The sequence below is a fragment of the Cupressus sempervirens genome, chromosome 10 (genome assembly GCF_028749045.1).
Source record: "Cupressus sempervirens isolate cs-2001-9-10 chromosome 10, ASM2874904v1, whole genome shotgun sequence".
NCBI lineage: Eukaryota > Viridiplantae > Streptophyta > Pinopsida > Cupressales > Cupressaceae > Cupressus > Cupressus sempervirens.
Window position 1 is genome coordinate 593,784,450 of NC_143127.1, and position 16,188 is coordinate 593,800,637.

The window sequence follows — 16,188 nt, forward strand, 5'->3', positions numbered from 1 at the left end:
TTATTTTATTTAATCCAAACATATGAGCAAGTAATAACGGAAAATTTTCCCCCCATTTTAAAAAATTACATTTCAAAACTTTGTGCAAAAATAGGTGCCCCCAAATTGCATCCGGATGTCAAACCCCATTAAATTTTACTTTAGTTGAAATCCTCATTTTCAAAAAATTGGATTTAAAATGGGAATTAAAACAAGAATTCCAAATAACAAGTATTTTGAACAATTTGAAATTCTTGTTTTGGGGGTTAAATGGGGATTCTAGATTCTACTTTTTCCCAATTCCAATTCTGATTGTGTGGACCCAAACAATGGATTAGAAATTTTTTAGAATTCTGAATGCCAATTCCATTCTAATTCCAGCTACCAAACCGGCCCTAAGTGGTAAAAAACTATTTTATGTCAAATGGTGGCAAAGACCCAAGAAATAGGAAAATGGCAAGTACAAATTAGATGAACAAGGCTATAAAAGCAATGTTTGTGAAGATCACTTAGAATTGTCTTATAAAGATATATGCATCCAACAACCATAATGAAGATCACTTAAAGCGTATTTGAAGAGCAATGCATAAAACAAACTATTTTGAAGATCACACAATTTTCTAGCGCAACATTAGTCTATGAACCAATAGTTACTGCTCAAAATGTTGAATGTACATGGTTCCAGAATGTTTAAGCATCTTGTTTCTTAAGACATGAATACAAATTTTAACCATTAAAACCATTTATTCAAACACATCTTGTAATACCATTCTCAACATCTTTTTGGTCTCAAAAAAACTCTAAACCTACTTCATAAGTAGAAAAATAAACAAATCAATATCCACAAACAAGAAAGCACAATATCAATATTTTTTAAAATGTGTCATTTTCCCTTATATTAAAATGAGCTACTTGGACCTAACAAAGACTTTGATACCAACAACACAAAATGGACCAACAACATTGGATACTTATGAACGTTATCACTCCATTCTAGGGAGTAAAATATTAAAAAAAGATTAACCATTTCATACATAAGAGATGTATTCATGTAAATCATGAGTGCTAAGTGTTTCTAGATCATTTAGATTCAATGTGTAAAGTGTTCGATTTATTATTATGAGAGATGCAATCATGCCAATCACTATTCACAAAACATGAGTCAATGAGTTTTACTCAAAAATCACAACTAAACTCCTAATAGCAAGATTCCAATAACTTGCTGCGAAAAAATCATTCCTTATCATTTCACCCGAGTTGCATACACTTTGCAACATATCCTGCATGTTTGAATGAAAATATAAAATTAACAATTCTAACATCTATGATCAAATACAATCAAAACATTACCATTCTACCTCAATTAAAATATGCCTTTGAAACATTATACATCAATTAAAAATACAACAAAATAATGCACATTAATGCATGGTTTCATTTAACAAATTTGTCCTATTTTTAGCGCTATAAAATTAGATCATACAACTAATAGCCCATCTAATGCAAGTGGGAGCAATTACAATCAGTTGTAGCTTATAATATAATCAACGTTGTGCATGTTGGTAAATTACTTAACAAGTGCAATGTGTGATGCTAAGATGTTCATAAGTAACACAAATCAACGATGGCAAACTGCTCACAATTTTGAGTATCATTTTCAACTTACTGAGCTCATTGAGCATGGTAATGAGCAAGTATTTCTCACCTAACACTTGCACAATAAAACTAATGCACCCTTGGTGACCTTACTTTATTTGATACAATTAAAACTAAATATAGTCAAAGATAATATTAAGAAATAACGTCTAATCATAAAAGTATTAAGTATTTTCAAGTTTACATAAATTTAGTTTTTATTTAGTTAAATGTAATTATAATATCTTTTGATTTTGAAATTCAAAATAAGCAATAAAAGATAAAATGTCTAAAGTACCATATTAAGATTAATATACAATATTCTTGACAATCTTGTAATCAAAATGAAAACTTGTATTAACTCTCTATAAGCAAAATACCTCATTGACTTTAGGCCAAACAAAGAGGAGCCTCAATATTATAATCAAGCCTCACTATTATAATCAAGTCTCACAATATTGCAATCAAAATTAATGCATGTACCACTCTTGATAACTAGTGCCTCTTTAGGGGCCATGTAAAGTTTCCACACTCCCTACTTTTGCGATGGATACAAATTGTAGATTATATTCAAACAACTGGCCACACGTACTAGACTAACCATAGCTTAACAAATTGTACACAAGTAACATGCCCAAGGTATTTATTTATGAGCATAAATAGCAATTTTCAAGCTATACACTTCTTTGATAAAATAGTAATATTGCTTTTCCTTGTAGGATAATACCACAAAGTGTTATTGCAGGATAGGTTTATTGAATACTCTCCAGAGATTTGTTTGAAAATCAGCATAATGGTTCATAATTTAGCCTAAAAGGTCAGCTCCACCAGTCAACAACCGTAAATAATGTCAAATCACTACTAGCAACATGAAAAGTTTGTATTTTCTCAGAGCACTTAGTCATAACGAAACATTTTGTTCAAAAAATAATTCCATACTCTTTTCTATCCATGTCAACAGTAATGTATTCTATAAAATATTAACACCTGTGTCAGTAAAGATTTATTTTTATTTTCTCTAATGTAAAAAGATAAATACACCTTTTAAAAACAATGATTTATGATAGCTCTTTGGTCTCCCATTATCTTGATTGCATACTTTATATTTGTTTAACCCATATAAATGAACTAGAGCTTTCAACTAGCACAAATTGGTACAAAAAATGTGAGCATCTTATTCAATTGTAAAGTTGTTATCACATAAATAGCCTCTAGCGATTCGAACTATCCTACCATAAATATCGTCTTATCATGCGTACAAAAACATAGCAATCTTGTGACAACAACAAAACCTTACATAAAGGAAAACATTGTTGCTAAAGTCTTGTCACCCCAAGGCCCTACATATTTTATAACAAACATCGTTTGTCCTCCAATCAAATTTTATGTTTTCTGGCACTCAACCCTTATTTGGCATGCACAAAACTGTTTGTAGAGGATTAAAAAATTATGCAACTTATATTTGTTTTTTATTGAAACGTTTCATTTATCCAAATTCTTCGTGAGACCTTCATATGAGGACCTATGAGAATCCAAGGTGCATTTCTTTACCTTAAGCCTCTTTACATATATACTCTATTTCTCTTTGATCTATCTATATATCACCTCATAATCTTTACCATTATATCTCTTCATCTCCTCATCCTCTATCCTCTTCCACACTTTGATATTTGATTCTGATCCATTTGTCTATACTCTTATTTTTCCCTCCCCAATATTATCTCTATCAATCTTTTCACATCTATATCTCCCTTTTATATTTCTCTTGTTCATTTTACTCACTATCCCCCTCTCGCCCTACTTTTCCTCAATCCTCTAGCTATCATTATATGAAACCAACAACCTGGCATTTTAAAAATCAATAATTTAATATTTGCTCCACTTCATCACCTCTAACTTTTTCTCTCCATCTTACTATATCATTTTAACTATTTATCTCCTCCTATTCATCTTTCCTTTTTTTATCTATTTATCATTCTATTTCTTCATCACCCCATCCTCTCTCCTCTTCCCCACTTTGATCTCTGATTCTAAGCCATTTATCTACAATCTCTTTTTTGCACTCCCCATTTTTTTGTCTCTTTATCACTATTTTACATATGTATCTCCCTTCTATCTTTCTCTTATACATTTCACTATCCCCCTCTCTCCCTACTTATCCTTATTCCTCTAGCTACCATTCTATATATTGAGCTAACAACCTAGCATTTTTAAAATTAATAATTCAAAATTGGCTCTACTTTGCCATCTCTACCTTTGTCTCTCCATCTTACTAGACCTTTTAAACTCTACTCATGAAGTATCAACCAATAAGTTCGACTCAAAAATTAAAGTTGCATCCTGATAGCAATATCACAATGTAACTTGTAGTGGAAAACATCTCCTACTTATCAATTAAACAGATTCACAATTAAATAATCACGAACAAATTAACCTTACTAACATGTAGAATTAATAAATAATTTTATAATTTAATTGGAAACAAAAATTGATATACCAATATAACCCACCAAACTTGGAAAGAAAAAATTCATAAATTATGAATATAAATACAGTTTTCCAAGATTAACTAAATTAATAAATAATAATAATTAATAGTTCGGAAGGAAATATTTGTCAATGAACTTTAAAGAGAAAGGAACATTAGAAAAACAATATAAAAATGTCATTACTATCACGATAAATGTGGACATCAAGATGTGACACATACGAGAACATCCACTTGAATAAGCAGAGGTCAGAGAATTGGCAATGATTCCGTAGCGAACGTTTTGCAATCATTTGCTTTTCCTTGTAGGATACTACCACATGTAGCGTTATGGCAGTTTAGCTTTACTGAATACTCTCCTGAGATTTGATTGAAAATCAGAAAAACAATTCTTAATTTTTGGCCCAAAAGGTTGGGTCCACTAATCGCCAATCGTAAGGAAAAAAGGCAGTTCATCTTTAAGAGTTGAAAATTGAAATGATGTCGGAGCAGCACTAGGAGTCTCAAAAGTCTGCATTTTCTTGGAGCACTCACAGTTTTAAGGAAACATTTTGTTCGAAACATGATTCCATAGTCTTTTCTATCGATGTCAGCAGTAATATATTCCCTAAAATATCAATCATGTTTCAGTAACGAATATATATATCTGTCTCTAATGTGAAAAGATAAAAGACACCTTTAGGAATCAAAGATTTAGGTTATTATAGCCCTTTGGTCTCCCATTATCTTGATTTGCTTGGTTTATGGTGGCTTATGGACGAACTAGAGCATTCTAGCAACTACAACAAACTGGTACACAAAACATGACTATCTTATTCAATTGTAAGTAGAAGTAATGATTTATGCAGAGAGATTCTGACGGAGACTTCTATGCACCTATATATGTCGCACATTATATCAAGACCAAATAAATTATAAAGCCGTCAATAGGATCACCTAAATATATGACTTAATGGCCGCCATCCCACCAGCGATTTGGACTACCGTACCGTAAATGTTGTCTTGCGGTTCATACAAGAACTTTCAACATTCCTGTGACAACTGCAAAACCCTGTATAAAGAAAAACATTATTGCTAAATTCTTGTCACCTCAAGACCCCGCATTTTTTATACCACACAACGCTCGTATTCTAATCAATTTTATGTTACCTGGTACTCAACCTTATCTGATATGTACAAAACTATTTCTGAAGAATTCAAAATTTATGCAACTGAAGGATGTTTCAGACATTAATGTGATAAAATCAAAATGTTCCTGATGATGTTGGTCCTTGGTTTGTGATATAACTCATTTTTTATTAAAACTTCCCATTATCTAACAAATTGAAGTGTTAAGAAATCTACTTACAATTCACTGAAGAAGAAAGCAAGCCACGATCATTGCCCCACGTCTGCACTTGTGCCCGCACCCTAACCAAATCTAGCATCAGGATAGCTACAAAAGTGTTGGCTCGCCTGCATAGAAAATTCAATTTGTCGGCAGGAGGCAGTTTTGAATCGTTTAAAAGTCTATAATTGGTATTATGAAGTTCAATGAAATTTCAATTGCACGTGATGCTGTATTTTGTGAATCTTTCGTAAGTATATCAATGTTGAATGTCCAATTGCAACAGCCTGATAAACAACAGCTCAACACAATGTTGTATTTATATAAATTAACTATTTCTTGAGGCTTGGATCTTTTATGTTAGATTCATTGAATGCATCAATAAAAGTTTAATCAAAATTTTCATAAAAAACGAATTTAGATTCCAAGTTTTAGGGATCAGTCTTGAAAAAAGAAATAGAACAGCCCCTACGTGGATCTTTGAATGATCAAAGTATCAACCCGACGTGGAGTACTATCAATTTTGAAATGCCAAACCTAGTCAAAGTTGTCCCATTTAAAAGTTAAATAAAGGACCCTAAAATATCACAATAACTGAGAAGTAAAACTTGTAAAAGACAATAGATATGACCAAAGAGGATCACTACTGCATATTATTCAGAAGCCAAAACAGCTGCATTACAAAAGGGACTATGAACTACAAACAATTCTATTTCAGCAATGAGATAGAATGCAAGAACTCGTTTACATGAGAGAATCCAAGAACTCCACAAAAATGCCAAGGACAAGGAAATATATGCTTCAAGCCAAAATCTGGAATCACATACATCATCCCCACCAAAACAAATGGCATCCGTTGATATCTGAAAATCTGCATAAAGGAACTAAACTCCATGAATCATGTTGTCCAAGATCTGAACGCGGGATACCCCGACATAATCAGCTGATATATCTTCCACAATTCACCAAACAAATCCCCTTCTAAAACTTGCCTATGTAACCTGCCACTTACCCCAATTTGTATTTCACTTAATTACCTGGGTTTGTCATTTTGGCCCAGGAACCCTGGCTGGGTTAGAACCGGTTTGAAATTTGGGTCCAGTTCGAATCCAGTTCTTGCCTGGGCTGGTTCGAACCCGCAGCCCAAAATTTGAACCCAAGCAAATTTGGAGGAATTTCATTGAATTTGGATCGAATTTGGCTGAATTTAATATTTTTTGAGTTCCGGTTGTCCAAAAAGTGAGTGTAAGTAGGTTATTTTGGCTTCTAACATCATTTGTGGTGTGTAAATAGGAGATTTTGTGAGCAACTAGGTGATTGAGCAAAAGAGGTTTCTGCACGGTAGAATTTATATCATATGATTTTATGATACCCTATGTTTCTAGGCTTCATATATATATATATAATACATTTTTGTACGGACGAACCCAAACAAACTCAAAACCCTTTCCACAATTTTGTTGTACCAGCGAACCAGTTCTTTGAACCCGTATTTTGAACCAAACCCTAACTGGTAACTAAGGTATTTAAAGATAACATTTAAATAAAATGATTTAGATGATATCATTTTGTTTAATGTTTTATAATAGTATTCAATGTATAAAAACTCTTAAAATCTGGGCATTTACAAGTCAATCATTCAGTTATTAAAAAATATGCTTCATTTTAATAGGACAGTTTTTTGGAAAATGAATTAAACAACCCCCTTAAATGTCCATATAATTTTTTTTGAAAATAAAAAAGTTTATTCCTATTATCAATATCTAGCTCCTCACCAATTTAAAGGGTCGTGAGTCCATACGAGGCCTTACAAAAAAAGCCATTTTTGGTTGCAGGCTCAGAAAAACAATTTAGGCAAGGCATTGTTACAACAACACTTTACTTCAAGCAGCACACTTATATTTCTCATTGAATGCAACCCCCTGTAGCATACCATCTTGATTGAGCTTGCAAGGTGAAAATTCGGTAACCATCTCTTCATGTCACTTCTCTTTATATTTTGAAGTCACTTTGGTTTGCATGTTGTCTTCTTAGGTGCACCAATAACAAATTTGTCAAATTTTCTCCATAGATAGCAAATCCTTGTGGGGTTTTTCACTGAGGGTGGCAGGGGAGGACCAACTCATTTAACATCACTTTTAGCATATTAAATAATAGAACCTATATTCAAAGTGGTCCCACATCAAGATTCTCCACCTCTAGATTTGATGAGCTTTGAAATTTTGGGCCATTAGCCCTGATTGAAACTTCTGATAAAGAATTAATAACACCTTGATCAAATCATAATCCTTCCATGAGTGGGCCGATTAAGTCTAAGAAACTTTGAGCAATTTAAGATCCAATGAAATAGGTAAAATGAGCACAAAAAACTCTTATAAAGCAAGGCAACAAGCTCAATCCAATATTGCACCTAAGTTAGAGTCTATTGATGAACTCAATATCATTATGCACTTTGAACTAACTTCCTATAGAGAGTTAAAGATGTTGCAGAATCGAAGCAAGTAATGCAAGATAAATATGATACTCTAGCAAAACTTACACATAAAGAGTCAGTTGTATTCTAAAAATTATTAACACACAAATAAACATAGAAGAACAAGAGGCATAAGCAAACTCAATATCATTATGGTCTTGGAACTAGCTTCCTATCAAGAAGCATAAACATCTCAATATCATTATGCACAATGGTTCCTACTAAACATACATATACAAGATTTCTCCCAATCGTTTTGTATACTAGCCTCGTATTCCTTGGTGTAACCATTTGCACCTGGTGTGAGCTTCAACTTCAGTCATTGGTGCAACATTGTATATGTAGGTAGCATTTGTCGTTGCAGCAAAAGTTCGAACTATTAATGCCTGATACAAATGTCGAGAATCACTTGAATCCATGGCACAAATCTCCATGGAGATGCTAACCACCAAGTCAACAATCTCCCCCTCAGTACCGACTGAGCCTTCAGCTCCAACTGAAGGGAGACTCGAACCTCTGCCCCTAAGGCTTTGATACCAATTACAAGTAGCATTTGCCATTGCCCCCAAAGCTCGAACTATTAATGCCTGATACAAATGCCAAGAATTATATGAATCCACAGCACAAATCTTCAAGGAGGTGCTGACCACCACGCCAACGCTCTCAGCAGTAATAGTGTCGAACTATTCTAAGTGGCATTTTCTATGACCTACCAGATTAGAGTGCAGGAGTAACGTGTTTGATGGCTAGTTTGCTGGACATACGAGATAACATTTCAAGAATTGTGATATTGAGCTTAAGGGGATTTCCAATGAATGGTTCATAAGACACAACACTTAGTGAAGGTTTTAAAAATAGGGTTGTAAGTAGAGTGGATTTAAACATGGAGGAAAATCCATAGTTAAGCATGCTCAAGCTGGAGTAACACTGGGATGGGTGACCTCCTAGGAAGTCTCGATGCTTTACCTCTATGAGCATCACCTAGATCCAATGAATGCTAAGTGTACAATTTATTCTCATGATAGATTCGTGCAAATCGTTACTCCTGAAACATGGATCAATAAATTTGACTCAAAAACTATATAATTAAATCCTGACAGCAATATCACAGTAATTTGACTTTATCTGAAAAATATCTATACTTATCATTTGAAAAATTGATTACTACTGGCAATCGTTATATTCATTATTTATGTTTGAATAATTCCGTTGACGGGAGCCCATGTTTTGGAGCTGGAATGTTGTATTGGTTACAAATAAAGAATTTGAACGGGTCGTCGCCCTATCGTACTCTCTGTGTACCTCTGAGTCAGAGGTTTGCAATATTAAGGACCGCAGTGACATGTATTCCTAATCAGAAATAAAAGGTCAAAGGTTTTGTTTATGTTTTTGCAAACTCAATTCTAGCATTGCTGTATGCTATAGTTTGTTGTGCACCGCGTATAACTGAGAAATGTAATAATGTATGAGATATATATTTTGGTTTGAAAGTTAATCAGTTGTTGCAGTCATCAAAAGATACTAGTATATCAGTCTGTTTGAGTAGAAAGGTATAAGATATTAATATTTTAAGTAAGTAGTTTTAGAAAAAACAAGTTATCTGTTTAACCAATTTATTCGAGGCAAAGAGTGAAAAAATTGGTCCAAATTAAGTCGGCTATGTTGCAGCGAAACAGAATTGTCTTTTATAAGATCAAGATAGAACAATCTTGATTTAAATAAATATCATATTGTCAAAAAAATGTAGGTCCGTAATTAAGTTAGAAAATGCTGGCAAAGGAGACTTTTATATATGTGTGAAGAATTAAAAATATTGGAGTACAATTTGTTATAAATAATTTAAATATAGACAGATAAGAAGTGAGCCAAGAGGGTAAGTAGTTCAGCTAGTTGAGAATTCCTAGCAGCGAATGGATGGTCCCATATTCGAAGCCTGGCTGATCCAAATGAGCAACCGCTCAAACAGTAGTATTCAAGCCAGGTTATAACGAGACTTAAATAAACTGACTATGCACTGAACAATAGCTCAATTGAGCTATCACTCCAGCAATAAATTTATTATCCTAAAAATAAGTCCTAACTGATCTAAATGATCTAAATGTTGTAAATATTAATTTCTATTAATTGTCTGATGCTTCTAGATTATTAGGTTTAGGTTTAGGGTGTGTCGGTTACAGTATTTTCTAAAAGTTTGAGTTGGTTGTAATATTTTTCAGAAGTTTGTAGATATTTTGTCTTCTTGACTAATACTAGATTTCTCTAGAATATTGTATGCTTGCCTATAAAAAGACACTGTACTCATTTGAGATCACAGTAAATGAAATATAATATATTTTTATTGTGCTGCAGCACAATGTGTTTTGTGTTTTGTACGCCTCTGCCCATCCAACACCAAAGCTCCACACAATTTTGTTTGGGTACTGTTTCTTGGCTTTGCAATCAAATGGGTAATGTAACCTTGTGTACTCTGTATGAAAACTTACGAGTCCACAATGGATTCGATGCATGTTTGAGAATTTGATGATTGGGAATTCTTGTGTGATCAACCGAAAAATTTCAATGCAATGTAAATGTGCTGTATTTTTCTATGAAAGGGTTAAGTGGATGTTTGCAGTTTATGTTTAAATATAGAGTGGTTGCATATGATTGTCGTTCTGCTTACGAGAATTAAATCATCACTTTATCTTAAACTGTTAACCAGATTAATAATAAATCAAAACTTACTTTAAAATTTTAATAAGAATTGAAGTTGAATTTCATGCTCCTATGAGACATCAATCCGTTGAGCAGGATTTCGGATGTGGGCATGGAAGGATGATTGAAATCAAAACTTATAAAGCTGCATATAACCTTGTAGACTTCACAACTTTATCCCAAAGCTAAACAAGAAACAAATCTTTAATCTTTATAAATGTTCCATCGGAGACCCTTAAACGGGATACTTATATCATTCACCTCACCAAAATGGAAAAGTTATCCACCCTTACTTTGTAGACTTGGGAATCTCTCCTTTTAAAATTTGAAATTCTAATATTCCTAGATACTTATAAGATACCTCTACCATAACAGAAACATTCGTACTCTTCCACCATACTGACATATCAAAACATGCATCAATGGAGCCTTTAACTTTAAATAATTAAAAAAAAAACCTTTCGAATAAAATATGGCTTCCAGTCACGAATTGTGCGATCGCAGATTTAAAGGTCCCTCTAAAATAATAGAAACACTCGAAATAACTATTTTGAAGGCCGACTTACTTAAGACCTTGCGTCAGAAAATTACTGACCAACGGGTTGCTCGAAATTATTTCTCAAATCCAAATTAAAATGATGCAAGAAAAGAGCCAAGCTTAAAACCAGATTAAAATTTTGAAAGCCTCCACAGGCACATATTTCAACACTATCAAAAAAATTGCGCATAAGTATACCACACAAAGTCTATATGTTTCTTTGACAGAAATAACCTTAAAAGCCTTGTAACTTTAATAAAGGATAGGCAATTGACATTCCTACAAATAATCTCCATCTACAAATAAACCTTACACAAAGAGGTCATTAAGAATTTCTAGACTACATGTTTAACCAGGTTGGCGTTGCCAAATCTGAAACCAAAATGTCTATAAAAGGAAACCTCTTCTCATTTTCACATCCATCAATCCCATTCACATCCACAAGCAATCTATATTGAGCATTCAAGAAGTAAACGCACAAGCAAGCATCCATCATTAAGCATTCGAGTACAATCCCATTAAGCATTCAAGTACAAGGAAGCAACCCAACATTTGGAGTCTTCATTCCATCATCTTCACGGTGTATTGAAGACATTTCCTTCCATTAGCTTCTTTCACCCGTTGGAGGTCGGGATTCGCAATGAAGAAAGGAGATCTACACTCGTAGATCAAGTTTTCTTCCTCTCTTTCTTATTCAATCCAACATTGTGGCAAACTACAACATTCATCATTCAAGGGTGGTTTGGTTTCATGATTTCTAATTATTGGATGTTTGTGGAGTCCAAATTATTGCGTCAATACTTGTGATCATCTCCAAAGAGGCATGACACCATTAAGGTATAAGATGATTTATTTCCAGTGTACTACATATCCTTATGCAACTTCAATTCAATTTCGAGGTTAATTCCTATACAGGTGCTTGATCAAGACAAGCCCCATTCCACAACAATCTTCCCTTCTCTCTTGTGTGCAAGAACAAGTGATAGAATCTCAAATCTTGATTTTTGGAGTTTTGAAACTACTGACAAAACTTCTATAGATTTTCATTTCTTTTGTGTCTCTAGGATTAGGTCAACTTTTTCCGACTTGGTCACCCTTGCTCTAAAAACCTACAAATTTCACAGTGAGAAGACAAAGATCCGAAATATTTTCCAATTCCGACAAATCTGCAATAGTCAATTCCAAATCTCTAATTCATCATTCCTTTCCTAACTTCAAGGTGAGTTTTATCCTTTTCATTCTTCTCTAGGATTTACTTTCATAGACCAATTTCTCTTTAGCATATCATTTACATCTTCTTCTGAGTGGGGATCAAAAATCCTACAGTGTGGATCACGAATTGGCACTCCTTAATCGTTTGTGTTAATCATATTTTATTTATTGCAAAGTTTTGAATATTCCTAATGTATATCACATATTTTAGTTCCTTTTTGTAAGTTTGTTGAGCCTCTTTCTCAAGAGCTCATATCTCTCTCGAAAAAGAGTACGAGGTAGTCCCATATCACTGTCACCATATGTAAACCCAAAAACTATGACATAGTGTCGTGGACTATAAAACCTCTTTTCCTTTCCTTTCCTTTTTTCAAGCCTTGCAAGTCTCCATTTCCTCCATGTGTCCTCATTGTCTTCAATTTCGAGAAGCAGAGTCATTGCTTTGGTACACTTCCCAACTTTTCTCTTGGTTAGGATTTGGTAGTCTTTACATTTCCACGGTGATAACTCATATAGCTCAATTTAAGGGTTACAGGCAATGTCTATACAGCCACAAAAATGCACTTCCATACGTAAGAGAGGACTTAGTTAATTTTTTTAAAAGTTAGAAAAAGCAATGTAAAGGAAGTGCATTTTCGTGGCTGTATAGCCACGGGTGTTGCATCAAGGACAGTCATCTATCCCCAATTTTGTGCAAGCCAAAAAGCTAGTTCCAAAGTATAGGCAAACTCCAACAATACAAAATGGATGGTAATCCTAAAGATGAGGCCAAGTTGATGGGGAGAAGACACCACCAATATTGGTTAGGGTTGAATTAGATGAGGATACCCTTCTTCTCAAAGAATATGATTGAGACAGCTCTAATTCTGATGCAAAGTTAACTGAATCAATATAGCAGCAATAATGTGCTTCATTTGCTTTTTATGTATTTTGATTTTTACATTGAAAATGAAGACATATAACAACCACAAGCCTTTGGGCATTTTGATTTTGCATGTTGAACTTATTTAAATGTTTTTTGCTATCACATGCATATATGATATGGGTAGTGAGTTTTGATTTTTGAATTTTGAATGCATATTATGTTTTCAAACAATGAAATGTTGTAAACTAGTATGTTAAGGTTCTAAAATGTTTATATGACATGCTTTATCCCCTTTGTCATGCCCCTCCCCCTTCCCCAATTTTGTTGAAAAATATGTCAAAATATGTCGTCCAAGAAACATGTCCCTTTCCTTCTTCATCCCAAAAACTAGAGGTAACATTTATCAACTTTAAAGGATTTTTTTTACATGTGGATTAGTAACTTTACCTTTCTTCTTAGGGTTAGGTTTTTCAAGTAGAGGATTTCTTTGAAATTATTCCAATATGAAAATAGGAAAAGTGACATATTAACCTTACCCCTTCCTAATGCTATTCAAAATTTAAAAAGGTCTAGACCATGGAAGATTATAATGTGGAAGCAAATAAAAGAAGAAGGTATCTTTCATACCCATTATAGTTTGAGGCAACCACTAACTTCTTACCTTTCTTGGAGATTTCTTTATGTATGCCTTTTAATCACTCCAACTCCCTTTTTTAAATTTCTCCCCTTACCATTTCAGCCATGTAGCATCAACAATCAGCTCGAACACAAATTGTGAAGAACTTTTATGCAAGGAGATGAAGAAATTAGTTCTTATAGGGAGATAGCTTGACCTTTGTAAACAAGTTCTAGAGATAATTCATTTTGCATAAGTCCCTTGTAGTCTTTGGGTTTGGATCTTTTCACAGGGCCTTGCACCTTTATTGGGTTGGTAAACTATAGATTGCAAGTATTTATCTTGTATGACCCACAACATACAATGACAATATAATTCTTAAAAGCCCTTGCATAATTTTCCCAAATTAAACTCTTGATAGTTCTTTAAAATAATTTAAAGAGGCATTGCATTAATATTTGACCTATTTTATCAATCTTGACCTTTTTTTCTTCTTATGTGGTGCAAGGGCACCTAAGTAGCTCCAAGAATACAAGGACAACCAAAGGACTCCAAGCATGAAGATGAATCATCCATAACATGGTGGAATCAACTATGCAATCTTGAAACTTATCATGGCATTAAAAATGCAAAATATGTAAATCCTAGATCCTGAAAGCCCAAAAAGAGGCTAAATGGTCATATGGATGTAATAGATATCATGATAGGATCTGAAAGCCCAAAAAGGGGCTAAATGCTCATATGGATGTAATAGGGATCATAATAGGATAAGTTAGTCTTTAGGCATGTTTAATAAGATCATCTAAGCCATTTAGTATGGTTGGATTGGTCAAAATACTCTTAAAACCCAAAATTTGTAATGTTGTAAATTCAAATTTTTTAATTACAACAATTAGTTGGATTTAGGAGGGAAAAGTGTTTTCCTAGTGTTTTAGGCTCTAATTATTCTTACACCGACCAAGGGTGGTTAGGCAAGTTATATGGAAGGTTATATATTGTGCAGAATCCAATTGTACCGACACAAAAGCAATTGTATGGATATAGAAGTGTTTGTTCGGACTGCACACAGAATTAAGAAGGAAAACTTCCATTTTTGCAAGTTTTCATGAGTTCATTCTTTGTTTTGTGCATTATTTGAAATCCATTAGATCTTGGATGAATCAAAAACATTGTTATATGTTTCTACCTTTCATTTCACACTTGGTTTGAAGGATTCCAGCAGTTTTACATTCAATTTCTACTGACTGCCATAACATAGTTCAGTTTGCTTAATAGTTTTTGATATATTCTTATTGTGGAATGGTCATTCCATGAATGTATGGTTTGGTTCTCATGGAATGACACTAATTAGACTTGTATCATAGTCTACTAACCCAGTAACATGCAGTTGTGAAGGAGGAGATAAGTTCTTGTTGATTACCATGCTGATTCAAAGGTTTTTGCATTGAATTTGCTAGGTATGCTACAATAGTAGCAATTTGGCCTTAAGAAGGGGCTAATTTTATGTTGGATTGTGTTAGAGAAAGTATTGGGAAGGCATAGATTGATGAAGCCCTAGTTTTTTATGGTTTGAAGGCATAATTTGGGGTTTTTACACTTGCAGGGTATATAGACTCAAATTGATTGAATAATCTTTTGATTCAACATTTTATGAGACTGTAGAGAGTCTTGGAGTTCGGAAGCAAGTTTTGCTTAGATTTGCTTTGTAAATCCATCATTTTGGAGGCCTAATTCACTGGTAAAACTTTAAAACAGAGCAAGTCTTCTAAAGTAACCCTACTTATCCTTTTGGTATGTCATAGTACTCAATAAAGGGTATCTAGAAAGGTGGTTTATTCTCTTCGATTCTAAGAATCATAATAGTTATGAATTTTGCAAGCTTGTTGAAGGCCTAATTGGCAGGGCTACTAGACCTATATTGTGAAATTTCAAGTTTACATCCATACTAAGTCTATGGGAGGCTAACACCTATTGAATCACCTTGGAATCAATTTGGCAAAGTTTTTACACATGTAGGTTGGTGTTTTGCCCCAAGTTTACTAAATATAAGACAAACCCTTGGGCCCATCGCCAGAGGATTTATGTCATCAGATCGCGTTTTGAAACGAGATAGCCAAACGAAAAATTAAAAACATTTGCCCCCAAAATATACGGATGCGTGTCCACACAAATTCAATTTCGCCATCTATATTATGCATGGCACTATAATGCACCAACCATATTCAACTTAGAAATCCCAGAATACAAGTTATTCTTAAACGGGTTTTGCCAAATATTTGGTATGCGTCATAATATTCTCCTGGATTTTGGCACAATAGAGTGGCATAAATACATTCATAGATCAATAGGTTGTCTCAATTC

General features: G+C 33.7%; 1 long non-coding RNA gene across 4 annotated transcripts in view; it reads right to left on the minus strand.

Moving 5' to 3' along the window:
* Nucleotides 1-947: 947 nt before the first annotated feature.
* Nucleotides 948-16,188, minus strand: part of LOC149535260 (uncharacterized) — a 52,950-nt gene continuing 37,709 nt past the window's right edge. The window contains exons 3-5 of one of the 4 annotated variants that reach the window (XR_016357108.1): nt 5,451-5,557; nt 5,039-5,153; nt 948-1,259 (exon numbers count right to left, since the gene is read on the minus strand). This is a non-coding gene — a long non-coding RNA (uncharacterized LOC149535260). Of the gene's footprint in view, nt 1,260-4,129; nt 4,710-5,038; nt 5,154-5,450; nt 5,558-16,188 lie in introns of those variants that run through there. The other 3 variants (XR_016357107.1, XR_016357110.1, XR_016357109.1) reach the window with 3 other exon arrangements.